General features: G+C 37.1%; 1 long non-coding RNA gene across 1 annotated transcript; it reads right to left on the bottom strand.

The window, feature by feature from the left end:
• Nucleotides 1-424: 424 nt before the first annotated feature.
• On the bottom strand, nt 425-23,636 carry LOC116593128. Its single transcript, XR_004286765.1, has 4 exons — nt 23,227-23,636; nt 22,136-22,225; nt 16,052-16,219; nt 425-1,501 (listed from the first exon to the last, which is right to left on the bottom strand). It is a non-coding gene; the product is annotated as an uncharacterized LOC116593128 (long non-coding RNA).
• Nucleotides 23,637-26,070: the final 2,434 nt, after the last annotated feature.

Here is a 26,070-nt window from a genome sequence, read left to right as displayed (position 1 = left end):
GAGTCACATGCTCTACAGATGATGTTCTACTAACTGAGCCAACCAGATGCCCTGGTCCTCCAACTCCTTATAACAAACCCTGACTACTTAACTTGGCTTATAAGCTTCTCTCTTTTTAACCAAATCATCCTTAATATACTAAATAACCTTTGGTGGTTTTAAAACTTTATTATATGCTAAACACTGTGGTATGCACCTGATAATCTTTAGTTAATTTAGGGAAAGCCTGATTTGTTATAATAGACTTAAGTAAAGATTTAGTAATTAAGTCTTTTAAAAATTGATTTAATGTATTAATTAATAAGGTTTATTAATTAAATTAGATATTTAAAAGATTAACATTTCTGTAGTCCCCTTTGCTTTATAAAGACTGCAAGCAACTGTGCAGAATATTTTAAGTAGTACTTTAAAAATCCACCCCTTTCAAAAGAAACAAAAAAAAACAAAACAAAACCAAAACACGAATTCATTTATGAAGAATTATTACACACTTTCTTCAGAAAAGATGTAGTTCCACAGTTTCTGTGAATACATTTGTAATAGTTCTAACATTTATTTGACATTATAAAATGGTCAAGTGCAGACAAAAAGATCATGATATTCATTTGAACCATATGACATTTTTTGTAGGTCAAAATGGGCAAATATAGGCAAATTCCTATGAGCAAACCTCATTATGCACCATAACAATGTTATAATAGTGCTAATGGTTTTGTGCATCTGAGAAATGAAGGGTTTCTTCATGCGGAGAATTGTCTAGGCTCTGATCCAGTCTTAAGTCTAGGGAAGTAGTTCACAAACCCCAGTTCATGACTAAGTTGAAACCTGCCCGAGAAAAATGAGAGAAATAATAATAATAGTATAAAGAATTTTAGTTTCAAAAAAGGTAAAATTATTCAATTATGAAAGTCTGAGATTAGAGGATTTTGGAGGGTTAAAAATAGCTTTCCTTTTGTAAAATGATGTTATAGTAGATAGTACTTCTAAAATTTACTTACCTGGAAAAAATAATGGCAAGTTCGTATCAGCCTTCAAAACAGTTCTTGATATTTTACTATTCTCTAATATCCAAATGTTTAGGAACCATCCACGGGCACACAAAATAACCACAAACAGGATGACACAGACGTAGGCAAGGAAGGAAAACCGAAAGCTGAACAGCCCATTCAGTCATCGTGGGTTCTTTATTCTTTCTTTTATCCATGCGATGAGGAACCAAAAGTTCTTTCTTTCTATTCTTAGAAGAAGAAGGTCTCCACTGCCTGCGAGCTTCTCTGACGCGGTTCCCCCATATCTCGTCTTTGCTTTGTAATTCATTGCCAGGGGCTTTATTCTTCCAGCACCTTTTCTTCTGAAGCCTGAGCAAGGTGATGGAGAAATTATCATTCTCTCCCTGGTACTCCCACTCTGCCATCTTCCTCAGCACAATTGTGTATCTGATTATTGTAGCAATTTCTCGAGTTCTCTGATGAAGGGTCTTCTAGGTCTCAAAACACCAAAACTAAAGAAAGAACAGAGGAGAAGACTGTCTTTCTTTCCCTCTTGTACTAAAGAACCTTCATTTAATTTAGTCTTCAAAAGTCCTCTTTTTCTCTTCACTGACTTCTCTTTCCTTGATATTTTACAGTCAACTTTTCTAAGTTTCTCATCTGTTTCTCTACTCCCTCCTTCATAGAATGGAGTTTCCATGTCCACCATTGGCCTTCTCATTCCTTCCTGTGTCTTGAGGGCCTCAGGCTTGACTGTGTCCAGTCTGGAGATGGAGGAGATGGCCTTTTTTCCCTATGCCTGGGGGAAAAGTAAAATTCTCTAATTTTAGTTTAGTCTGCCCTCCAGCAGATGCTGTACTTGATTTCCAGAGTGATTTTCCTTAAGAAACAAGGTAAGAATATGTTTTTTTTTTTTTTCCATAGACAACATGGTATTATCTAAATGAGTAAAGTATATTTCTTCTATTAGCATTTGGGCATGATAGAACTTTGCCCATTACTAAATAATAATATCAATGAATATGATTTTTTACCAAAAAGATTTGACTCTTGTTTGGATTTGGGTTTTAAAAAAAGAGTTTACAGCTGCAGTTGTAAATGGCTCTCTACCACTCTGGAGGGGTGGCACCAGTTCCAGTTAGATTCCATTAAATTCTGAATCTCCTGACTGATAGAAATAGAATGGACAGCTTCTGTTACCGGTCCCACCACTTACATAATAGGAACTGAATTTGGCATGGTGATACAGAGAAGAATACAGTATAGGACCAGCTTTTAAAAAGCTCAGTCTAGGAGCAGGCTGGGGGATTCAGGCAGTTGAGCATCTGACTCTCGATTTCAGTTCAGGTCATGATCTCAGGGTCAATGAGATGGAGCCCCACCCAGCATCTGGCTCCTTCTCCCTCTGCCTGCACCTCCCCCCACCAAAGGGTATGCTCTCTTTTTCTCTCTCAAATCAATCAATCAATCAATCTTAAAAAAAGAGCTCACAGTCTAGATGGAACTTAAATTACAAACATTTATATAATCTTGTACAAAGTAGTCTATAAGCCAAGAAACAGAATTTAGCTGTTCAACACAAGACATTCTTGATACTTTAAGGCCACTACGAAGTCACACAAGATTAGTTTATAACAGTTTGCAAGTGTTTTTAATTTTTATTATTTCATTTGACCCTTGATATTATGTTGTTAGATGTTCTTATTCCATTTTACAAATTAATAGAGCTCAGAAAGCTGAAGTAATTTGTCCAAGATCACCTAGTTTCTGAGAGGCAGAACTGGGGTTCAATTGTGATTAAACTTTGACTTTTCTGGAATATAGTACCAGATTAAATAAGCTAAGAATGTGTATTAACAGTTCTCGAATTTAAGCTAATCAACAGTTTAGGGCTGTATTACACACACATGATAAGAAATAAGGAATAGGAGAATACAAAACTCTGCTTCAAAGAATAGGTGTTGTGATATTCGTTTAAAGTAGTTAATAGTCATGACTCCTGATACTACTTTCCCGTGAAGTGAGGGTATGAAGAATTTACCCAATGACATATATTGTTGAGTATATGAGTCAGAGGAATTGCTCAATCAAATGTGGAGACTGATTGAATTAATTACTAGGATGATTTGGGTGACAGGGTATAGTAGTTTCTAATTTAATTTCTTGATAAAAACAGAATTCATTGTAGTTTTAAGTAAATTCACTCAATTGCACTGACATTTGGAATCAAACCAGACAAGTTTCAGTTTGTTTAAATAGTTAAAGCCATTGTGAGTCCTTAGGTGGCTCAGTTGGTTGTCTGCCTTCAGCCTGGGAACTGAGTCTGGCATTGGGTTCCCTGCTCAGCCTCGACCCCTCCCCCTGCTAGTGATCTCTCCCTCTCTCTCTCTCTCTCAAATAAATAAATAATATAAATTTAAAAAATAGTTAAAGCCATTGTGAAAATGGATCTTTTTATTGGAATCAAGGAAGAATATAGTGTTTCTGTATCTCAATTCTCAAGATCTACCTTAGACCAAGCTATTTATGCCCCACTCTTTCCCATTCCCCCAACTCTGTACCTAGTAGAGCTGGAATAATAAGAGTAAGTTTAAGAGCCTGTGAGAGCATTGTAGACGACTTGGATAAGGGAGACAGGCTAAATGTAAACAAAGACTGTTGGGCATTACCTGTGCCCTTAGTACCTACCTCTCCCACCTCTCTCACCCAGACTCACATTCCTACAAATGCGTGACAAGCTGAAAATCTCATCCCCATCCAGATGCTCATGTCATAAAGGTCAAGAGAAAAGCATTTGGAGACTGATAGACCTATAAGTTCAAGGGATGAACTTATATTCAAACTCATTTGTTTTCTTAACTAAAATGGAGATTATAAAATTCATCTTCACGGTAGCTACCTTTATTATGTAAGATCTTGATTATTTCACCATCTCAAAAACAAAACAAACAAGAGAACACGTATTGACCTGTTTCCTTTATGACCTCATAATGGCAGGACCTGGTAAATAGATAGTACAGTTATTCTAGAAGTCCTGGTAGGAAATATATTATTTGAGAGTAGGAAAATAATCCAAAGAGAATTTAGGGCCAGTTACGTCAGTGAAATTTCTGGGAGACTGTGATCTGGGGTGTGAAGGACTATCCCTTCCAAAGTGCTTCTAAGAAGGAGGTGCTTTGCATTGTGGGTCACTTTGGATCTCAGGGACAACATATCCCACATTTGGAATCTATTTACTGATAGAACCCATAAAGTTACTAGTTTTGAATGGAAGAGCTCACTGCAGCTGGTCCAAGCCTCGGAACAAAGTTCTGCCATGCAGTCGTTATGAGCCAGAAAGTCCAATGGTGCTTGAAATGTCTGTGGCAGTTTGGGATGCCCTATGTGGCTTCTAGCAGACCCCTATCAGAGCATAATATACAAAGCAAGCTGGTAATATTTGGAAATAAATACTTTACTGTTGAGAAACTGCTCTTGGCTTGCTAATGGACTCTGTTACACATTGAAAGTCTGACCATGTGAACTTCACCTCTATTAATGACATGTCTTCTGCCCCACCAGGCACTAATGTTCAGTTTGTCCAGCAGCACTCCATCATCAGGTGAAAATTGCATGCATGAGATCAGACCTACACATGTGCTGGAGGCACTAATAAGTTTTAAGACCAGGTGGCTCACATCGCCCATGTATTTACACCTATTAAAGTAACAGACTTCCATCAACCCACCATGGCCTCAGGTAGACTTTTCTCTAACTAGCTAATGGAGGAAGAAGTTCAGTTCTGGTTTACAGATGCTTCTGTCTTATAATATAACTTTGCACCAGTGCCCTGCTGCAGCCATATAACCTCATGAGGGGTGGACCTGAAGGACAAGAAGAAAGAAAATCCTTCTAGCGGGTAGCAATTTGGGTGATATAACTGATTTTCCATGTTGTTTGTCTGAAAGGAGAGATGGTTGTAATCATGTATCTATACCAATTCATGTACTGTGGTTAATGGTTTGGCTAGATATTCAGGGATTTGGAAAGATCATGATTGGGGGAATGCTGATAAGTAGGTTTGGGGAAGAGATATGCAGATTGACTTCTTAGAATGGGCCCATCTAGTGGCAGGTCAGTTGGATCAAACTCTGTTTTAGAAAGGTTCTCAACTTGTTCTCACTGAAGTATTCATTTGTCCTAGATTTTATTTTGTCTTCCCCGTTGTCATCTTTCTGCAAATACTTTGTCATGTTACCGCACAAACAGTGAGTTTGACCAAGTAAATAATTTTATGTAAAAAGTAAAAGGTGATGGGCTTTCATGGAATACACTGGTCTTAACATGTATTCCATAAATCATAGATAACTTCTCCCCCCCCAGCTTGACTGAGGTATAATTGGCAAATAAAATTATTAGATATTTAAATTATGCAATGTAATTATTTGATATATACATTGTGAAAAGATTCCCCGCATCGAGTTAATTAACACAGCACTACATATTTACCTTTTTTTCTTGGTTAGAGCATTTAGGTTCTACTCTGTCATCAAATTTCAATTATACAATACAATGTTATCAACTATAGTCACCATGTTACACATTATATCCTTAAGCCTTATTCATTTTTGAACTGAGAGTTTTCACTCTTTACCAAACTCTCTCTAGTTCCCCCAGCCCCTGGCAACCTCTTTTCTACTTTACGTTTCTATGAATTTGACTTTTTTTTTTTTTTCAGCTTCCATATGTAAGTGATACCATGCACTATTTGTCTTTCTCTGCCTAGCTTATTTCACTTAGCATAGTGTTCACCAGGTTCATCCATGTTTTCACAATGGTAGGATTTCCTTTTAAGATGGAGTAATATCCCATCGTACATAGATGCACTTTTTCTTGATCCATCCGACAATGGCTCTATAGAATGCTTAGCAGGCTCTATTGAAGACTGGTTTGTGTGGATTTTGGCAGAAGTGGTGTGGTTCTGGAGCTAGTTGCTATTGTAGAGGTTTCCCAATGCCACAGGCAGTTCTTCATCATACAGTTTCCTGATTTTTGTCAGAAGCAGTAGCTCCCTTAGTAAGCAAGTACTATGATGTGACTTTGGGAGTCACTCCATGAGTTCCAGCCTGCATTCAGTTTCTATAGCACTCCTAAAGTTGAAGTCATTTAATTTAAGCAATTTCCATACTGCTTTCTTTAGTTAGCTAGAATGGCTTCTGTGTTCTCCCACTAAGCCTTGACTGGTACAGTCAGGAAAGTCTTACCCCAATCCAAAAGTAGGCAGAAAATGGACTCCATGCACAGGTAAAGGAAGTTTTAACCTGTGTCTTTAATAGGTAGCATTTTGAAAAAGTTTCAATAGCAGCATATTATATATATTCCCAAAATGTTTCATTGCTGTCTTAATGCTAAGCAGATTATGAGAAAGGACAGAAGAGTATTGGTATGAATTCTTGGGAAGTTTAAGTTTAAAAATGTGAAGTGAAACTAGCAATAATAATAATGTTTACAGATTCTGTGACCATGTGGACAAGTCACTGACTATTTTGTAAATTTAGAATAGCAATGTGTTCTCTTCAACATGTCATGAAACTAATGGAGATGTTAATGGGGTATTTTGTGATTCACAGCAATGTGCTATAGAAGAGAAATATAAGGAAGCCATAATGTACTGTGAAAATCATATCTATTCATTATTTTTACAAAAATCAGTGACGGAAATACTTTTTTGAAAACAGAATCCTCCCACTGAAGTCAAGGAGTAGTAAATGCTGTCTGCTTAAAAGTCTCTAAATAGAAGCTTTTCTGGGTTAGCTCTATAGATTGGAAAACTGGGGGAAATTTGAAAACCCGACGAAAGTACTTCCTGAAGCTTATCCAGTGCATCTGCTGGCCTCCTTTTCCTATCATTGTCATCAAGTACTAGAAGTTTATAGTATCTACTTGCAAAGGATACTTTAAAACATGACTGTGCTTTTAGGTAATTTTAAATTATGTAATTTTAAAGGGTATTAGTGCTGGATCTGTGTAAACCTGGATGACCTATTATTTGTAGCAATGTTTCTTAAGCTGGGGACTTGTTTGGCTGGCCAGTAAGGGGACTAAATTTCTGCATTTCCAACAAGGTCCCAGGTGTTGTTGATACTTTTGACCTATGGATCACACTTTGAATAAGAAGGATTTGTAGGCTGAGATTTAAAATCTTAGCCAAGTTCTTTAAAAATTAATGGCAAATTATTTGTTTCCTTCTTCTAATTCAGACAGGTAATTTGGATACTGCACTTAACCCAGTCCCAATGTCAAACCAGGATACATATTTGTAAAAGAAAAAAAAAGGCATGGAAGTTAAGGTTGTGATTTTAAATACTGGCAGATTTTCTATTCTGAAGTAATTAAAGCTTTTATTTCTGTGTTACAAAACAGAGTCTACTTAATAGTGTGGACTTGAATTAAGAAAGATGTGGATTGAGGTAACTGGGTGGCTCACTTGGCTGAGGGTCTGACTCTTGATTTTGGCTCAGGTCTTGATCTCTGGGTTATAAGACTGAGCCTTGCATTGGGCTCCATGATCAGAAGAGAGTCTGCTTGAGATTCTCTCTCTCCTTTTTCTCTCTTTGCCATCCCCTCACCCCTGTTCTCTCTCTCTCTCTCAAATAAATAAACAATTCTTTAAAAAGAAAAGAGAGAGAAAGACCTGTATTTGGATCAGATTTACCTTTAACGTTGTATGAACTTGGGCAAATCAAAAAATTCCTAAGCTTGGTTTTCTGTGTGGTTGTCACAATGTCATAGAGTTGCAGTGAGGTCAAAAGGGACAATATAGGGAGTCCTTAGCCATGTGCCTACATACAGGAAGTCATCAATAAAGATTACTTGCTTCATTAGTTATTATCTCCAAGCAGCAGTCTGGCTCCAGGTTGGTTGTGACTCTTAACTAGAGTAGGAATTCTTGACTAAGAGTCTAGTGCCTCTAATGAGTGAGATTGCTTTGTGAAAACTAGTCACTGCCATCATCATTGTCTGGTCATATTATCAAATACGGAGCTGATAATTGCCTATGAAATACTTCACCTGGAAGAAATAATGTGAGTATCAAAATTGGATACATTCTATTTTCAAATTACTTATAACTAGACTTGTGTCATTATAGCTTTTGGCTTAGACCCTTAAATATCAGTATACTTATTTGGGTGGAGCTAGAGAGTATTATGCTAAGCGAAATAAGTCAGTGAGAAAGATGAATACCACATGATTTCACTCATATGTGAAATTTAAGAAAAAAAAAAATGGTCAAAGGAAAAAAACAAGAGAGGCAAACCAAGAAACAGACTCTTAACTATAGAGAACAAAGTGATGGTTACCAGAAGGAAGGCAGGGATGGGGGTTGGGTAAGAGGGAAATGGGTGATGGGGATTGAGGAGTGCAATTGTGTTGAGTACCACATGTTGTATGGAAGGTGGAACCACTACATTGTACACCTGCAACGAATATTGCACTGTATGTTAACTAATTGGAATTTAAAGAAAAACTTAAAAAGTAAAAACAAACAAACAAATATTCATATACTTATTTTGTTATTCTGAATATGTAAGGAAAATTTTAAAGTATGTATATTTTGTCTTTATGAATATTTAGCTGTGTAGTTGCCTGAAAGCTTTGTAATACAGAATTCTATAAACATAAAGATTAATATTCAATACATCAAATGTTCCATATTTATCCAGCATGTTAGCTACTTTCAACCTCAGAAACTTTTTTTCCCCCCATTGAGGAGGCATTTGTGCAATTGTTCATATCTGTAGAACTTCTAACACTGTATTTATGTAAAATTATACTTCAGTATAATTGCCTATGTAATTAACATTCAGGAAAAATTATTTATTCAGGAGCACATTTCACAATTCAATTTCAGTCTGTGACAAAGAGGCTTTTAAATGTTAATCTTATGAAAGAAAATGGAGCAAATAGTAAAGGCTGTGGATTAATACAAGAGGCAGCTATTTACAGCGTAACATTTTCCCTCCCTGGGAATTACCTATTTTCTACCAGAGAGTCTAGGCATGTTTCAAATCTCACTGGGAAGTGTGGGGTTGAATCTTATATTTTGTGCGTATTAGACGGTTTCACATCAGGTGACTAAATAAAAGAGCAGAATGGTTACAAATACATTTGTTGTTGAAGCTTTAAAAGAGACAGAAAGAATAAATGCACATTATGGTGGAGTTAAAAATGATCAAGAATACGTAGAAAATAGAAATAGGAGGTATATTTTCTCAGTCTCAATTCTACAGGAATTTTCTGCTTCAGATAATAATCCTTTCAGAGCTTATGAACAGGATGCGTGCTCCCCCTCCCATCAGCTAGCTTTTAATTTCAATAACATGCAGTAACATCTCTGTAGAACCACAGGGACTATTTCTGTCACATACCTATGATTGTGGAAATTGGTGGACGTTTGAGGGAGACAAGAGTAGAAATATCATTATCTAGTCACATGTTTTTTCTGATTACAGAATATCATGTTGGAATAAGATTAAAGAACTTGTTAATACCTAATGGAACATAAAAACTTACAGGGAAGTTATTTTCTAGTCGTATTTGTGATAGGAACTTAAAAATGTACTGTGTGTCTGTAATTGTTCTAAGGCATAATATAGTGCTTTCAGTTTATCTGCAAAATAAATGTATAAATAAATTCTTGTTAGAAAGATTATTGTTGATGATACATAGAAATAACATATGTTGTTTAATCATAATATAGAACTTCATCGTCATTGCCACCACCTTAGTCCCAGACACCAAAATCTCTTGTTTATATAATTGCACCAGCTTTCTTTCTGGACTCCCCGCTTTCACACTTGGCCTATTGCCCACAGAACGGTCCAAATTAACTTCTCAAGCTTAACTTCGATTATATGCACAGACTCTCAGAACCATGTCTATCCACCTACCTGTATATGTGCCATTCTGACCTCCTTCTCCTCCTACTATTTTGGATAAACTCTTCATTCTCCCATCCAAAGCCACGCCTCCTCTCGTGGGTGAGATGCAATCTTGTTTCACTTACTCAAAAAATGACTCCAGATGTTCTCCCGGTTCTGTCCAGCATCACTACTTTCCCCTCTCCGTTGGATCATCTCTACGAGCATATCCACCCAAACCCCTTGCCCCATTTTTCTACTTCCACTTACAAGGAAATTCCTCTAAGTAGTAATTTATACTCATTTCCTCCACTTCTCCATTTTCTCTGAACTCCTTCTATTCAGGCCAATACCCACCGTTACTTTACTGAAACTACTTTATTAAAGTTTGCCACTGATTTCCACATTGTAAAATTCAACCAACAGTCAAGTCTTAGCCCTCCTCTTAACTGAGCAATAGCCAGCATTTGGCACAACCGATTGTTCTTTACTACTTGAAACACTATCTTTAGTAGGCTTTTGGGCTATCACAATTTCCAGTTTTCTTCCTACCTCACTGGCAGCTCTTTCTTAGATTCCCTCATGAACACTATGTCCTGCTTCCTTCACTTCTTTCAAGTCTTGTTCATGTATCACATCACAACGAGGTCTTCTTATTCTCTCTGTGTTAGGACTCTCCACAGAAACAGATTTAATAAGATATATATATGAATATATATATATTCTCGTGAATATATATGATATATATATGATATATATATATGATATATATATATTCCTGAGAGACACAGAGAGATATTTATTATAAGGAATGGCTCACACAATTATGGAGGTTAAGTCCCAAGATCTGCAAGCTGGAGATGAAGGAATAGTTCCAGTCCCAGTTGGAAGGCTTGAGAACCAGGACAGGGTGAATGTTCTAGCCCAAGGGCAAGAGAAGACCAATGTCCCAGCTCAAGAAAAGCAGATTTCAGGCAGATTAACTTCCCACTTATTCAGCTCCCTTTTTTTTCTACTCAGGTTTTCAATTGATGGAGGCCATCTACATTAGGAAAGACAATCGGCTTTGCTCTGGCTACAGATTCAAAGGTTAATCTCATCTAGAAACACACACACCCAAAATAATGTGTGACCAAATGTCTGGACATCTCATGTCCCAATCAAGTTGACACATTACATTTACCATCACACCACCCTATTTAAAATGGCAACCCTCCTTGACAGACTCTATCCCTTTCCCTCATTTTCTTGTCTCTACAGCAGCCATCACCATCCACAGATACTATGCTGCATTAATTTACTGATCGGGTGACTGTCTCCTCCACTAGAATGGTAGTTCCATGAGGGTAAAAGATTGTATGATTGTTTATGGTTGCATCTTCTGTTCCACAACAGTGCTTAGCACATGGTAGATGATAACTAACCTTGTTGGGTGAATGAACAGGGGTCACTCCCTTGCTTAAAACTTTTCAGTGGAGGGGCACCTGGGTGACTCAGTGGGTTAAGGCTCTGCCTTTGGCTCAGGTCATAATATCAGGGTCCTGGGATCAAGTCCCACATTGGGCTCTCTGCTCGGCGGGAAGCCGGCTCACCTCTGTCTCTGCCTGCCTCTCTGCCTGCTTGTGATCTCTCTCTGTGTCAAATAAATAAATAAGATCTTTTTTAAAAAAAACTTTTCAATGGCTTATTTTTTCACTTAAGATAAAATCCAAATGTTTACCATGACCTAAAACCCTGTGTGATCTGCCCATTTCTTCCTCTTTAACTTCTTGTGTCCTTTTCTCATTCTTACATTGAATTCCTTGAACACACCAAGAGTCTTCCTGCTTCAAGGTCTTGATTCTGTTCCTTCTTCCAGGAACAGGTTCCTCTTTCTTTGTGTATCTGGATCTTGCTTATTTTAGGTATGAGACTATCTACTGCCTCTCAGAATGACTTTCCCTGACCATTATGTTTCCTAGGTTTCCCTCTATTATTCTGTTCCACTCTACTCTTTTTGCTTATTCACATCTCTGATTAATGGTGATTAAATTCTTTCTCATTTAAAAATTGATTATAATTCACGTACAATAAATTTATATGGGGCTTGTTACGTTGGCAAAACTATGCAGAAACACGTGTCAGGTTGTGGCAACATGTTGGAGGGACAAACTAAAGACCACAAGGAGTATGAGAATATGCTATAGATGGGGGTTAGATTGTGGAAGGCCTTGGAGGCTGGGAGATATTTGTGCCCACAAACTCCTGCAAATAGTAAGGAGCCACTGTGGTGGTTTAAACAGGTAACAGGATAAAAATAGCCTTTAGGAAAATAAAGACATCGCATACTAGCAGGCCACTCCAGGAACTGAAATAAGCCTTCAAGAGGCAGGTAATTTGATTAAATTACTTTGTTCATTATTCATTCAGTGATTTGGGGGCTTGCCATTTAATTCTTGGATTATGTGAAGATTCTTCTGGTCTCTGTGCACCAGTGCATTCTGATTAGGGAGCTCATGTGATTTTGGTGTTTAGATCCTTGTAGGAATTTAAATTCTAAAGGGCTAGCCTGTTTGAGATTTCTTCTTCTTTGTGCTAAATGTGGTTGGTTGTGGTGAAATGAAGCCTGAACTCCTTAAAAATCCCTTCAGTGTTTATCCGCACATGTTTAATTATTTCTGATAGGGAGGGATGTGTGTCTCTCAGCTGAATATAGGGTGCCCCTGAATAGTTCTACTGCGTTCCAAGGTATTCTTAGGTGAATTACAGCATGACCTGAGAAACCCTGTGATTTCTAGCAAATTGATGGATGGAGATTTATTTCCTATTGACATTGTTCCTTGAATAGAATAGGAACAGTGACACCCCCAATCCATTAGGCTGACATGTCTTGTAACGGAAAGCCAAGTGGGTGTGTGTAGTAGAGATTGCTTGTGGATTTGCACATGCATTGTGAAGAGGGAAAGTGGGGGTAGAACAGAAAGTGAAGGGGGAACACTATAAAGTAGGGGTTGAAACCTTAATATATTTAAAGAGCTTGAACCCTGTCATAAGAGGGCTCCATTTAATAAGCTGTCACAGAGATATGTACTAGAACACACACTTGTTGCCGAGAAAATTGGTGTCTCACTTGGAGTTACATTTCCTACAGAAGTATCATTTGTGATAATGGTTTATATCATTGATTATGAAATCAGAAAACACATTCCCTGTGCCTGGGTGGGAGGTATTGACTATTGGAAAAAAGTTAAAATGAGTTTTAGAAAGTTTGCTTTATGACTTGGGATTGGTAAGTGCGGGGAATGAAAAGGGAGTGAAGTGGAGAAATCACTTTTAGGGGTCCAGTAACCTGGAGCGCTGCTGTATGTCTAGTACAATAGTGAGGATGTAGGTGACCAAACTGGCCCCTAGATTCAGCTTTAGGTACTGATTCATTCAACCCCTGTGTGGCTTGTCCTGCTTGCAAGAATCCACCTGTCTAGTGGAGAAGACAGAAAAATAAACAAATAAGCAAACCTGTAATACAGATAAGGCTTTTATAGGCTGTTTAGGGCCTCAAAGGCAGGGCATTTAACCCAACTTTGTGAGTGTGGGCATCAGGGAAGCATTTGGGAATGGCTGTGAATGACACTGAATATATTAATAGGGAGTCTGGAGAAGGACAGTGACAAGGGAAGACTTCCCTTTCTAGTATGTCCAAACTGCTAGGGGTAAAATTTTACAGAATGATATGCCATTAAGTGCATTGATTTAATATTCCAGGAGATCCTCTCTCTCTCTCTCTAATGAATTGCAGGGAAGGTCAGTGTGGATGTGGAACTAGGGAAGCATGTAAAGAGATGCAGCTGCGGCAGTAATCAGGCTCCAGATCACAAAGGCCTCATAAAACCAGGTTAAGTGATCTTAGTCAATGAAACGGAAACAATTAAAGGAGGAAAAGAAAATGCTATAGCTGTAAACAACAACAAAAAGGGTTATAAAATCCAAATTCAGGAGCTTGTACTTACAAGTGTTTTTAGAAAAGGATTTTTTAGGTGAGCGAAAAAACATAAAGAAGACAAAGTAAAAAAGCATAGCAAGGAGGGATCAGTGTTTTTATTTTTATTTTTATTTATTTGACAGACAGAGATTACAAGTAGGCAGAGAGGCAGTCAGAGAGAGGAGGAAGCAGGCTCCCAGCTGAGCAGAAAAAGCCTGATGTGGGGCTTGATCCCAGGACCCTGGGAACATGACCTGAGCTGAAGGCAGAGGCTTTAACCCACTGAGCCACCCAGGCGTCCCTTTGCCTCCTTTTATTAAGCTCCTAGTTAGTCCCATGTAGTATCTCTAGTTGTTGAAGATTTGGAAACCCAAGGATGACTCTTGAGACCCCTTTAAGCTCCAGACCCTCTGAGATGATTTTCAGGTGGATTGCACGAGGGAACACCTCAGGTACTGTAGGAGTGAGGTCATTAGTTTAGTGGAGTGAAGCATGCTAGGATGGAAATAAACAGGGATCAGCATGCACCATTAAAGGGAGAAGTAGCTGTTCAGTCAATTGTTGCTATGCAGCCACCGTGCCCTGGTGTTCATCGCCACATCTTCTGTTTTGTACAGTATTGATGACTAATTAAAATTTCCTCTGGTTTTTGCCTTTGTTTCTATCACAGCTACCTCCAATCATTTGTGTTGTTCGAATCCTAAAACCATGTGAGCTGTTGGTTAATAGTTTATAAAGTTTCTATTTTTAATAACTCCAGAATGCTATTTTATTAATTCTGAGTTGAGAATATAAAATGCTAAGTGGAACAGATATTTGCATTGGCCTCAACAGTTTGCTTCTCTCTGCAAGCAACCTAAATGGGAAGCCAATTAATCATGATGGTTGCTTGGTGAGATGGCTGAAATCAGATTTGGGTTTTAATTTGCCTCCATCTCCATGGTAGGCCTAGGCCTTAGATGATCTGCTTGTTTTTTTTACTGCTAAGACTATTCTCTTTTCTGTCAGTTTGATGCCTTGTCCTCTGATTACTGTTGGCTCTGACCAATGGGGAGCCTTGACAGGAGTTCTGAAGGAGGAAGGGAAGTAGGTCATCGTATTTATTTCCTTGGTTTCTCCAGGGAGTATCTAGATCATACAGTTATTGAGAATTTAAATAATGTAAACTTAGTACAGTCCCTGGAACATGGAATCTCTCAATAAAACTTCTTTTAGTTTTCTTTTTAGCAATGATTAGTACAGGGGTGCCTGGGTGGCTCAGTTGGTTAAGTGTCTGCCTTCAGCTCAGGTCATGATCTCAGGGTCCTGGGATTGAGCCCTGTTTCAAGCTCCTTGCTTTGTGGGGAGCCTGCTTCTCCCCCCCCCGCCCCTCCCCCTGTTCAGCCTGCTCTCTCTCTCTCTCTCTGTCAAATAAGTCAACAAAATATTTTTTTTAAAGAATAATTAATACAGTTTAAGAAGTCAAATAATACTTTCTTGTCTCTCCTATGGGATGTGGGTATTTTCAAGGTAATCTGCTCTCCTCAACTCCCTTCTTGAATTGTGATGCTTTATCCTTCCCATCTTCCTTTAGGTCGAAGGGGAAAGTTGATTTTAGTCTTACTGCTTCTAATTCCTGATTTCTGCACTATCCCTTGAGGTTCCCTATCCCCACTCAGATCATGAAATTGAATTTCTTCTTAAATAAACTCTCCTAGCATTATCTTAATATGAATGTGCCATCCATTTCCTGTTGGAATGCTGACTGTTTACTGCTTGAAGCCATTGATGTCTCTGGCTTAGACTATTTCCTTTCTCCAGTCACCTTTCAGGCAAAGACAGCTTAATATGTAGTTCTGAATATACCCCTTCCCTTCTGAATATCTCACAGAATCCACTACCTTCAATTTAGCTTCTGTTTATATCTTATATTTAACTCTTTTTCAATGAGAACTTTACCTATATCTTCACCTGCCCTTGTCTTTCTCCAGACACAGGTGGAGCTGGAACCCTACAGTTAAGCAACACCTACCCCCTTACCTAAGTGGTTGATTCAGGCTCTCTCCTTCCTCCAATCCTTTGAAATGTCTTCCATATTGCAAAATTCAATCAGTTATTAATTCTGCACCCATCTCACTTCATCTCCTAGGAGAATATGAATCAGTTGACTAATTCTTCCTTCTTGAAACACTTTTATTTCTTACCTTCCTTTCCAAGATACTTACGGGTTTTCTCCTCCTTCATAGCTTGCTTCTTTCCAGTCTCCTTTGATAGATTCTCATCTTCCTTTCTTCTAAATTTTGGGGGACTCCAAGGCTCTGTTCTTACCCATCTTTTTTATATAGGCTCTTCCTCTGGGTAATTTCATGTATCATCTTGACAGTAAATAGTATCTATATGGAGATAATTGTCACATTCCTCTCCTGAAACTTGAACCCTTCTTTGAATTCTAGGCACTTACAGTAAGGTCACTAGTTTAATGGAGATGTTTCAATCGCTTCTCAGCCTTTTGGCTAAGATCAAGTGTAATGGAGATGTGTCATACTTATCTCAAATGTATCAAGTCCAAAATAGAACTCCTTATTTGCTACTCTCCTTAATTTAATCTTTCTCCTTTTTTTATTGTATACATTTTAGGCTGTAGTATTTCCTGTAACTACTACTATAGCTAAATTCATTATTGTTAAGTAATAATTCATTATTTTCTAAATATTTTAAAATTTCCTTTATGAATTCTTTTGGATCAATGAATTATATAGAAGTATATTTTGAATATTTCAAATGTGAGTCTTTTGGAATTACATTATTGTTATTCACTTCTAATTTTATTGCATTTATTGAGAAGGTAGTCTTTATGATATCCAATCTTTACTTTTTTGTTGAGATTTGCCTTGTGGCTTAGTACATGGTACATTTTTATTACTATTTAATGTTTGCTTAGGAGAGAGGGCAAGAGGGAGGGAGAGAGAAAGAGAATAGTTTTGTGGGGCAGATTGTGGGAGATCCCTGAAAAGCATTTGTTTCTGCCAGGAGCCCCAGGAATATAGAAAAAAGTCTGAATTCATTTTATGTTAATTTCTTGGCTTTGGTGTTCTGGCCACCAGACACCTACATGGATAGGCCTGTTGTTTTGATATTTTAAAATAAATTTCTTGATTGTTCAGTCACTCAGAACTCAGGAGGAATCAGATAAATTTCATCATTATCTCCCTGAGCTCGTGGATGGATTTTTTCTAGACCACCCTTTAATTGAGCTTTTAACACTTTGAAGTGCCTGGGTTTATGACGTATCTCAGTTACAACTCCCTGCATCACATAGGCCAGATGCATTCTTTTCTTCTTGCTCATGTGTCAATCCTAAATTAGCTTAGTAAGATTTTTAATTAATTAAAAATGTATTTTACTATTTTTTTGATGAATATAATTGTATATATTTAAAGTGTGCAATGTGGTTATTGGACATAAATATACATTTGTGGAATGATTATCAAGGTCAAGATAATTAACACATTCTTCACTTCACATAGTTAACTCTTTCTTGTGGGTGTGGATAAGAATGCTTAAGAACTTTTCTCAGCAACTTTCAAGTTTACAATACTGTATTTTTAACTCTTTTCACCATGCTGTACATTAGATCTTCAGAACTTATAACTGAAAATTTTTACCCTTTGACCTACATCACCCATCTCCCCCACTCCCCATCCACCAACATCTATTCTCTGTTTCTGTGATATTGGCCTTATTTATTTATTTTTTAGATTTCACATATAATTGACACCATTCAATGTTTGTCTTATTTCACTTAGCATAATGTCCTCCATTTTCATCCATAGCATCACATGTGGCAGGATTTCCTTATTTATAAGGACAATATATATACCCATATAATGGAATAATATTTTCTATAATATATAATATGTAAACCACATTTTCTTTATAGGCTATTCATATCTTGGCTATTATGAATAATGCTGGAATGAACATGGGAATGCAGGTATCTCTTAGAGATACTGTTTTCAGTTCTTTCATATATACCTAGGAATGGGATTGTTAGTTCATCTCATAGTTAAATTTTGAATTTTTTGAGGAAACTCCATTCTGTTTTTCATAATGGCTATGCCAGTTTATATTCCTACCAACAGTGCAAAAGTGTTCCCTTTTCTTCACATCCTTGTGAATATTTATCTTTTGTATTTTTGATAATAGCCATCCTAACAGGTGTGAGATGATCGCATTATGATTTTGATTGGCATTTCTCTGACAATTAGTGATGTTGATCATCTTTTCAAATACCTACTGGTCATTTGCATATTGTCTTTTAAAAAATGTCTAATCAGGTCCTTTGCCCATTTTTAAATTGTGTTATTTGCTTTTTTGCTATTGAGTTGTATAGGTTCTTCATATAATTTAAATATTAATTCCTTACCAGATTTTTGGTGTCTAAATATTTTTTCCTTTTCTGTAGGTTACCTTTTCAATTTATTGACTGTTTCCTTTGTTGTGAAGATGCTCTTTAATTTGATCTAGTCCCACTTGTCTATTTTAGGGTCTGTTGTCAATGCTTTTGGTGTCTTTTCCAACAAATTATTGGCAAGAGCAATGTTCAGGATTTTTTCTCATATCTATCTATCTATCTATCTATCTATCTATATAATTATTTTTTTTGGAGCTTTATAGTTTCAGATTGTATATTTAAGTCTGTGATCCATTTCTTTTTTTTTTTTTTAAAGATTTTATTTATTTATTTGACAGACAGATCACAAGTAGACAGAGAGGCAGGCAGAGAGAGAGGAAGGGAAGCAGGCTCCCTGCTGAGCAGAGAGCTTGACGCGGGGCTTGATCCCAGGACCCTGGGATCATGACCCGGGCCAAAGGCAGAGGCTTAACCCACTGAGCCACCCAGGTGCCCCTGTGATCCATTTCAAGTTAATTTTTGTGAGTGATATAAGATAGGATTCCTGTTTCGTTAGTTTGCATGTGGCTATCCAGATTTCCTAGCATCATTTATCAAAATGACTATCCTCTCCCAGTTGTTTGGTTTTGGTGCCTTTGTCAAAATTAGTTTACTGTGTACATGTGAGTTGCATTCTTGTCAAACTCTTTTCTAAGTTCCAACCTCCTGTTATTATTGATTATTCAACATTTCCATCCGAATGTCCCATAAGCATCTCAAACAGGCCCAGTCTAAATTCATTACTTTTACTTCCTTCTTTCTATTTTAATTATTAATATCTTTGTCAGAAGATATCTTAGACAGAAATAAGTTTTGGCCATTAAGGTTTATAACTGTCTTAGAATAAGAGACTTGGACAACAACAAAACATATTCTTATATATATCAGAATTGTAAACTTAGTAATGAGCTTTGATTTGTATATACTTTTTCTCTTGATAGTGTTTTTAATGTCTGTGTTTCTTGAATTGAATTGCTTTGTCCCATGTTAAGTCATGATAAACAACTCTTTAAAATTTAAGGGCAAAAATATCAAGATTTAGTGGAATCACAATCTATTTCTTTCTACACTTTCTAGGAGGGGTGTTAAATAAGCTATGATGTATAAGACTTTTACAATGAGGTTATAAAATAACATTCTATCCTGGTAAAATAGCTGTAAATTGTTACAGATAACAGAGAAGATGTTATTGTCCTTTAAAGGAAGCTGTTTGAGAAGTGCTCTGAGCTGTCCTACATGGCGTGTATTCTAACTACCCAGATTGCTGGTTCCTCAAGCAATCCATGAAATTTTACTTATCTGGATCTTTGTTAATGCTTTCCCATACCTTCTTGTACATCAAAATTTTACTCGCTCTTCTAAACTCAGGTCAAATGCTGCCGCCACTCTGAAGCTATGTTCCCCTGAATCAGAATTAATTTATTCCTTTCTTTATATTGCCAAAGCACTAATTTTTCTTGAGGACTCCTTTTATTGTGGTAAAAAACATATAACATATATTTATCCTCTTAACAATTTTAAGAATGTTATAGTATTGTTAACTGTGCTCATTGTTGTACAAAGATCTCTAGAACATTTTAATTTTGCATGATTGAATTTCTATACTCATTGAACAACTCCCCCCTTGCCCCTCTTCCTACTTCTTGGTGACCACCATTATACCTTCTGTTTCTATGAATTTGATTACTTTAGATAACTCATACAAGTAGAATCATGAAGTGTACATCTTTATGTGGTTGGCTTATTTCACTTAGCATAATGTCTTCTAAATTCACTCATCTTTTGCATATGATAGGATTTCCTTCTTTTTAAGGATGAATAATATACATTGCATTTTACATTTTCTTTATCCTTTGACGCATTGATGACATTTAGGTTGCGTACATATCTTGGCTGTTGTGAATAATGCTACAATGAATGTTGGTGTGCAAATATCTATTTGATATTTTGTTTTGAACTCATTCTGATAAATACCCAGGAGTGGGATTGCTGGATCATGCGACAGTTCTATTTTTAATTTTTTTAAAAAAAATATTTTATTTTATTTATTTATTTAGAGAGTGAGCAGAGAAAGAGTCAGAGGGGCAGAAGGGGATAGGGGGATGGGGAAAGAGGGAGGGAGAGAGACAAGCAGATTCTGTGCTCACTGTGGAGCCTGACATGGGGCTCCACCCCACAACCTTGAGATCATGACCTGAGCTGAAGCCAAGAGTGGGCCCTTTAACTGACTGAACCACCCAGGTGCCCCCTATTTTTAATTTTTTGAGGATACTCCATACTGCTTTTTCCATAGTAGCTGCATTATTTTATAATCCCACTAACAGCATATGAGGGTTATAGTTTTCCCCCATCCTTGCCACCCTTTATATATTTATGGTGGCCATTCTAATACTATGAGGTAATATCTCATACCAAAATGCCTGGCTCTTATTTAATTCTGTTTTGCACTTTAGATAGTTGTTTACATGTCTTTTTCTTCACTAAGCATAGAGTAAGCACTGCCTACTAATAGTAACCTCATAGTGCCTAGTTCATAATAGGTGCTCAAGGTGTACTTAATTATTTAATTCCTATTAGTAGGTAAATAATATTCTACTTCTTATTATCCCTCTGCCAATATGTATACAAAGAGTTGATCTAACACCAACTGTATCCTCTACTTTTTAAAAGAGAAGAACATGAACTATGTTTCAATATTATTCCTTTTCCCATGGAATTTGATTGACTCATTGGTGTAGCTATTCTATTCCTATTCCAAAATGAAGATTTTTTTAAAAAAAGAAATAAACATCATTATATTGTTTTGTAAGTAAGGGCTTTATTTTAAGTTAAAGTGTTATATGCTATAAATTAATACCTAAATGCTTACTTACATGTAATTTGTTTATCTATAACAACACATACAGGAGAAAGGGTTTTGCATATGATAAATTGGACCTAACAACTAATGACAACTCCTAGTAAGTGAACAAACTTCTCAAAAACAACTGGAACTACATGATTTATTGAATCCAATGGATGAAAATAAGACTTTTTACCTTTTCTCTTTTAGTGTTGTACTCAAAGGTCCTCAACATTTTCTATTACAGTTTGCTAAAGTGTGCCAATAAATCTCTACATTTTATTTGCAATGTTATTTTATCTTTCTCTTGGACATCTGTTCATACTTCATCCTTTTGAGAATTTTTAAAGGCTGTTTCCCCCCTAAGATTGCCTGCTACAGCTGATGACTGAAAAGATATGCACAAAATAAAAAATAGGAGTAGGACAGCAGGGCTATTACATATGGTCCAGTCACATTAGCTTACATCAAAAATGCTTATTCTGTTGTTTTGAGGGTTTTTTTTTTTTTATTTTTAAACGACTTATGTCACCTGGTCCTTGGAATCTGACTTCAGGCAACCTAAGAAAACACAAGTTCAGTGAATAGTTAAAAGGTCACAGTTAAATTTCTTAGGACTTGAATTGAATCACATCTGGAGGGACAAGCTTGAGTACCAAGTGCCAGTATTAATGGGAAAAATGCACAAAAATTTGCACATTGTGAGAATACCATAACAAAGAGAACAACCATTTTAATATATGATTAAACTCAATATTTATAATAATGACTACAAAAATAAAACCTCAACAACAAAGGCCTTGATGGATTATAAACTATTCTAACACAACATTTGTGTTGACCTTTATTAAGTAGAATATGTTGGTGGTTGTGCTCAACATGATGGAAGGGCTCTTATTCTTCCCTCTCTTGAATATCCAGCAAGCTAGGATGTCCCTAGGCCTTGCTGGTCTCTGCAAACAATGAAGTCCCATTAACAAAAATACTTGCATTTTGCTCCTTGGTGGTGCTTACCTGTACAACTCAGGGGTCTCATCTTTTTCCTGCTCCTATTCAAAGCCTCCCTTTTATTTCTAGGATTCTCTGGAAGAGTTCTCATGAGACCTGAAGAACAAGACCATCAATCTGCATTTGTCTGTTTGAAATCTGCTGGTTGTGAGTCACCCGCTGTCCTTAGCTGGTGCTGTGCTGAGTGTCTCAGTCCCTTCTGTTGCCCTTTCCCCAACTGTTCCTCATTTTATCACTTGGGCTTTACTCAGCCTGTGTAAGTCACAAGTTTCAGCCAGTTCCTCCTAAACACAGCTCCTCTATTCCCACCTTCAACCTTTCGCTGTTCTTCAGTCTCCACCTTCTCTATCCTACCCACTGCCCTTTACATCTGTATGAGTATGTGCAAATGCATAAGCACGTGCACGGGCACACACACACACACACACACACACGCGCGCGTGCGCGCGCACACACACACACACACAAACCCTCATGTCCTTTATATGGTTCAGGCACTCAAAAGCGAAACTTCTCTGGCCCCAAGCCAGAAGTCCTTCCTTATTTTATTTTATTTTATTTTATTTTTTTTTTCTAACACAAAATAAGTATCTTTAATAATAAAAAAGATGAGATAACCACGTTATGAAAATTGTCTAGCCAGTAGGCTATTATTAACACCTCTTCTCTACTCCATTGTTTTAATTTATAGTTTCTTGTCAACATAAGAAATTTAGTTCATCTCTCCTTCCTTATTTTAACCCAAGCAAATGGGTTTGGAAGAAGAGGAGGGCATGCTCTATGTATTTGAAGTCCTTTTCCCGGTATGCACCATGAATATCCCTCCCGATGTTCATGATATGATAGAAAGGGGAAATCAGAGGGAAAAGGGTTGAATAGGGCAAGTGGAGTATAAAGTAAGAAAATAAGAGAAGAGCTCAGCTTTTGGAGTTTCTTGGAAGGTACAAGGAAATGAAAGCAGCATACGGTACTGGTGAAGAGTATAGACAGCTGGCTTTCATATCCAGCCCTACCACTTAACGTCACTTGGGGCAGTTACTAAATCTTCTGCACTTAATATTTCTAATCTCCAAGTTGAGGATAACCATAGTACCTACCTCACAGGGTTATGGTGAGGATTGAATATACACAAAGTACTACTAAGTCCTGTGTAAGTATTGACTATATTTATTATTATTATTTACCACTGAGACTGTAAATTAATCCTAGATTCTATATCTTTGCCTTAGTCAGGAGTTGAATTAATCTACATGTATCTGTCTGTTCTGAAGTTACAATCAATGTCTCTGGTTCCAGAGACACCTGTGTTCAGCAGGCCATTAAAACAACCCACTCCCTAATGCTGTTCTTTTGGCTTCTCTGAGCTCCTGGGCTCCAAATAATTCCTGTGTTTCTGCTTCTCCAAGCCTCCTACTTCTGTCTTCCTTAACCAAATCGGCCTTCTGTCTCTGTCATCATGGTAACTTCTAGACATCTTTTGCTTAGTTGGACTTGTAGTGTTGGCCTGTCTGAGTCAGTCCTCTCCTGGTGTCAGATGTACCTTGCCATGGCAGCATCAGATATTCGGAGACTAGAAACAGATGGATTATGATGAACACTATATATTGTGTCCTCACTCATCTTGGCAACAGGTGGCTGCTCAGCCAGCTGGGGTCTTTTTAAGGACACTCTCCCAGGCCTCCCTCTGACCATTTGCACTTCAGTCCAGATGGTGACATGGCTCCCCAGAGTCCTGAATGAACTTAACGGGAGATGGCAGGGTTATGCTGATTTTGCCTTGGGTCTAATACAAGCTTAGAGTTTTCTTTTTTTAATTTTACTTTCTAATTCAGGAAAAAGGAACAAGCCTTATGTGAAAGTCATGTTCACAATGTGGTTTCAAATTCTGTCATAGGAAGTCTAAATTTACGTGATTAAATTAGAATTCATAAATGCCAAGGGCCAGAAAGCAAATTAATTTGTTTTTACTGTTGGAGAAGAATAAAGATGACTTTGGGTAATCTAAGGTATTAGTTTATTTACTTTGTCTATCTGATTTCCCTTTATAAAGATTCCTGCTACATCAAACCATGGCAAACATATTTGGTATGATATATTGGGTACAGGTTCACCTTGGTAAGAGATGGAGGCAAGTTGCTTTCATTTAAGGTTAAAACTACTTTACACCATATTCTGGAACTAACCTACTTTCAAACAAATTATGGCTTAGAAGAACAGTACATATTTGCTTAAAGTTATCTCTGCTTATACAGTGTTTTCCGATGCATTTATGCAAGTGTTGATTAAATCCTTCATGTTGCTTGAATGCTTTATGATCACTGAATTGTTGGTTAAGGAAATCAAGGAAAAGTGTTCCAAGACCAAGGCATAGACATTTTTGAGATGTAAAACGAATAAAAATAGTAGACATTATTTAAGACTGGTTGAGAAATTTATAATAACTGCAAAGGACATATTTTATGGACTCTTTCCAGTTAATTTAAAAATCTCAAGTATCTAAAATTTTAATCTTAATATCTAAACATGAACTTCGGAATATCTAGAACCAGAAAGGTTCTAAGTTCTTAAAGATAGGTTTAAATATATATACATTTTTCTGATAGAATAACATACCTATTTTATAGATGTTTGTTAAGCGATGACATTCAGACATTAATCTGTGAATCATTAATCTATGACATAAAAGCTTTGGTAACAACATTGAGATACTACCTTACACCAGTTAGAATGGCCAAAATTAGCAAGACAGGAAACAACGTGTGTTGGAGAGGATGTGGAGAAAGAGGAACCCTCTTACACTGTTGGTGGGAATGCAAGTTGGTGCAGCCACTTTGGAAAACAGTGTGGAGATTCCTCAAGAAATTAAAAATAGAGTTTCCCTATGACCCTGCAATTGCACTACTGGGTATTTACCCCAAAGATACAGACGCAGTGAAAAGAAGGGCCATCTGTACCCCAATGTTTATAGCAGCAATGGCCACGGTCACCAAACTGTGGAAAGAACCAAGATGCCCTTCAATGGACGAATGGATAAGGAAGATGTGGTCCATATACAATATGGAGTATTATGCCTCCATCAGAAAGCATGAATACCCAACTTTTGTAGCAACATGGATGAGACTGGAAGAGATTATGCTGAGTGAAATAAGTCAAGCAGAGAGAGTCAATTATCATATGGTTTCACTTATTTGCGGAGCATAACAAACAACATGGAGAACATGGGGAGATGGAGAGGAGAAGGGAGTTGAGGGAAATTGGAAGGGGAAGTGAACCATGAGAGACTATGAACTCTGAAAAACAACCTGAGGGTTTTGAAGGGGCAGGGGGTGGGAGGTTGGGGGAGCCAGGTGGTGGGTATTATGGAGGGCACGGATTGCATGGAGCACTGGGTGTGGTACAAAAACAATGAATACTGTTACGCTGAAAAGAAATTAAAAAAAAAAAAAAAACGCTTTGGTAACATTCTTCTCAATAACATGGCTCCTTATTGAAACATTACAGAATTCTGATGGGGCCTCCATTGTTTCCTTGTCCATCATCAGAGTTGCACCTGCCTGCTACTTTCCATGTCTAACCCCGAGATTAAATTTAGTAAATAGGAAAGAAAAGTTATGAAAGAGAGGAAAATCAATGAAGGGCAGAGAAATTAGAGCAGCAGCAGTAATACTGCCCACATAATCTTCTGTATTTTAGAGGGTCATATTTTGAAAAGGGTAAAATCATACAGATTTCATACAAATACAAAATGAACAGTGTTAAAGAATTTGTTTAGCTTGTTAGTTAATGAGGAAACCAGTAAGATGTTACAACTGGTTAAAAGGGGAATTTAATTTATGTTCTCTGTGGAACAGATCTATTTGCATTTGAATGAAGAGGAACCATTTGCATAATTATGGACAAGGAACTTTTTCATTACTATCAGTTTTCTAAATAGGCTAGTC

The sequence above is a fragment of the Mustela erminea genome, chromosome 6 (assembly GCF_009829155.1).
Source record: "Mustela erminea isolate mMusErm1 chromosome 6, mMusErm1.Pri, whole genome shotgun sequence".
Lineage (NCBI taxonomy): Eukaryota > Metazoa > Chordata > Mammalia > Carnivora > Mustelidae > Mustela > Mustela erminea.
The sequence above is the reverse complement of the archived record's forward strand: the minus strand, read 5'-3'. Positions and strand labels throughout refer to the sequence as shown.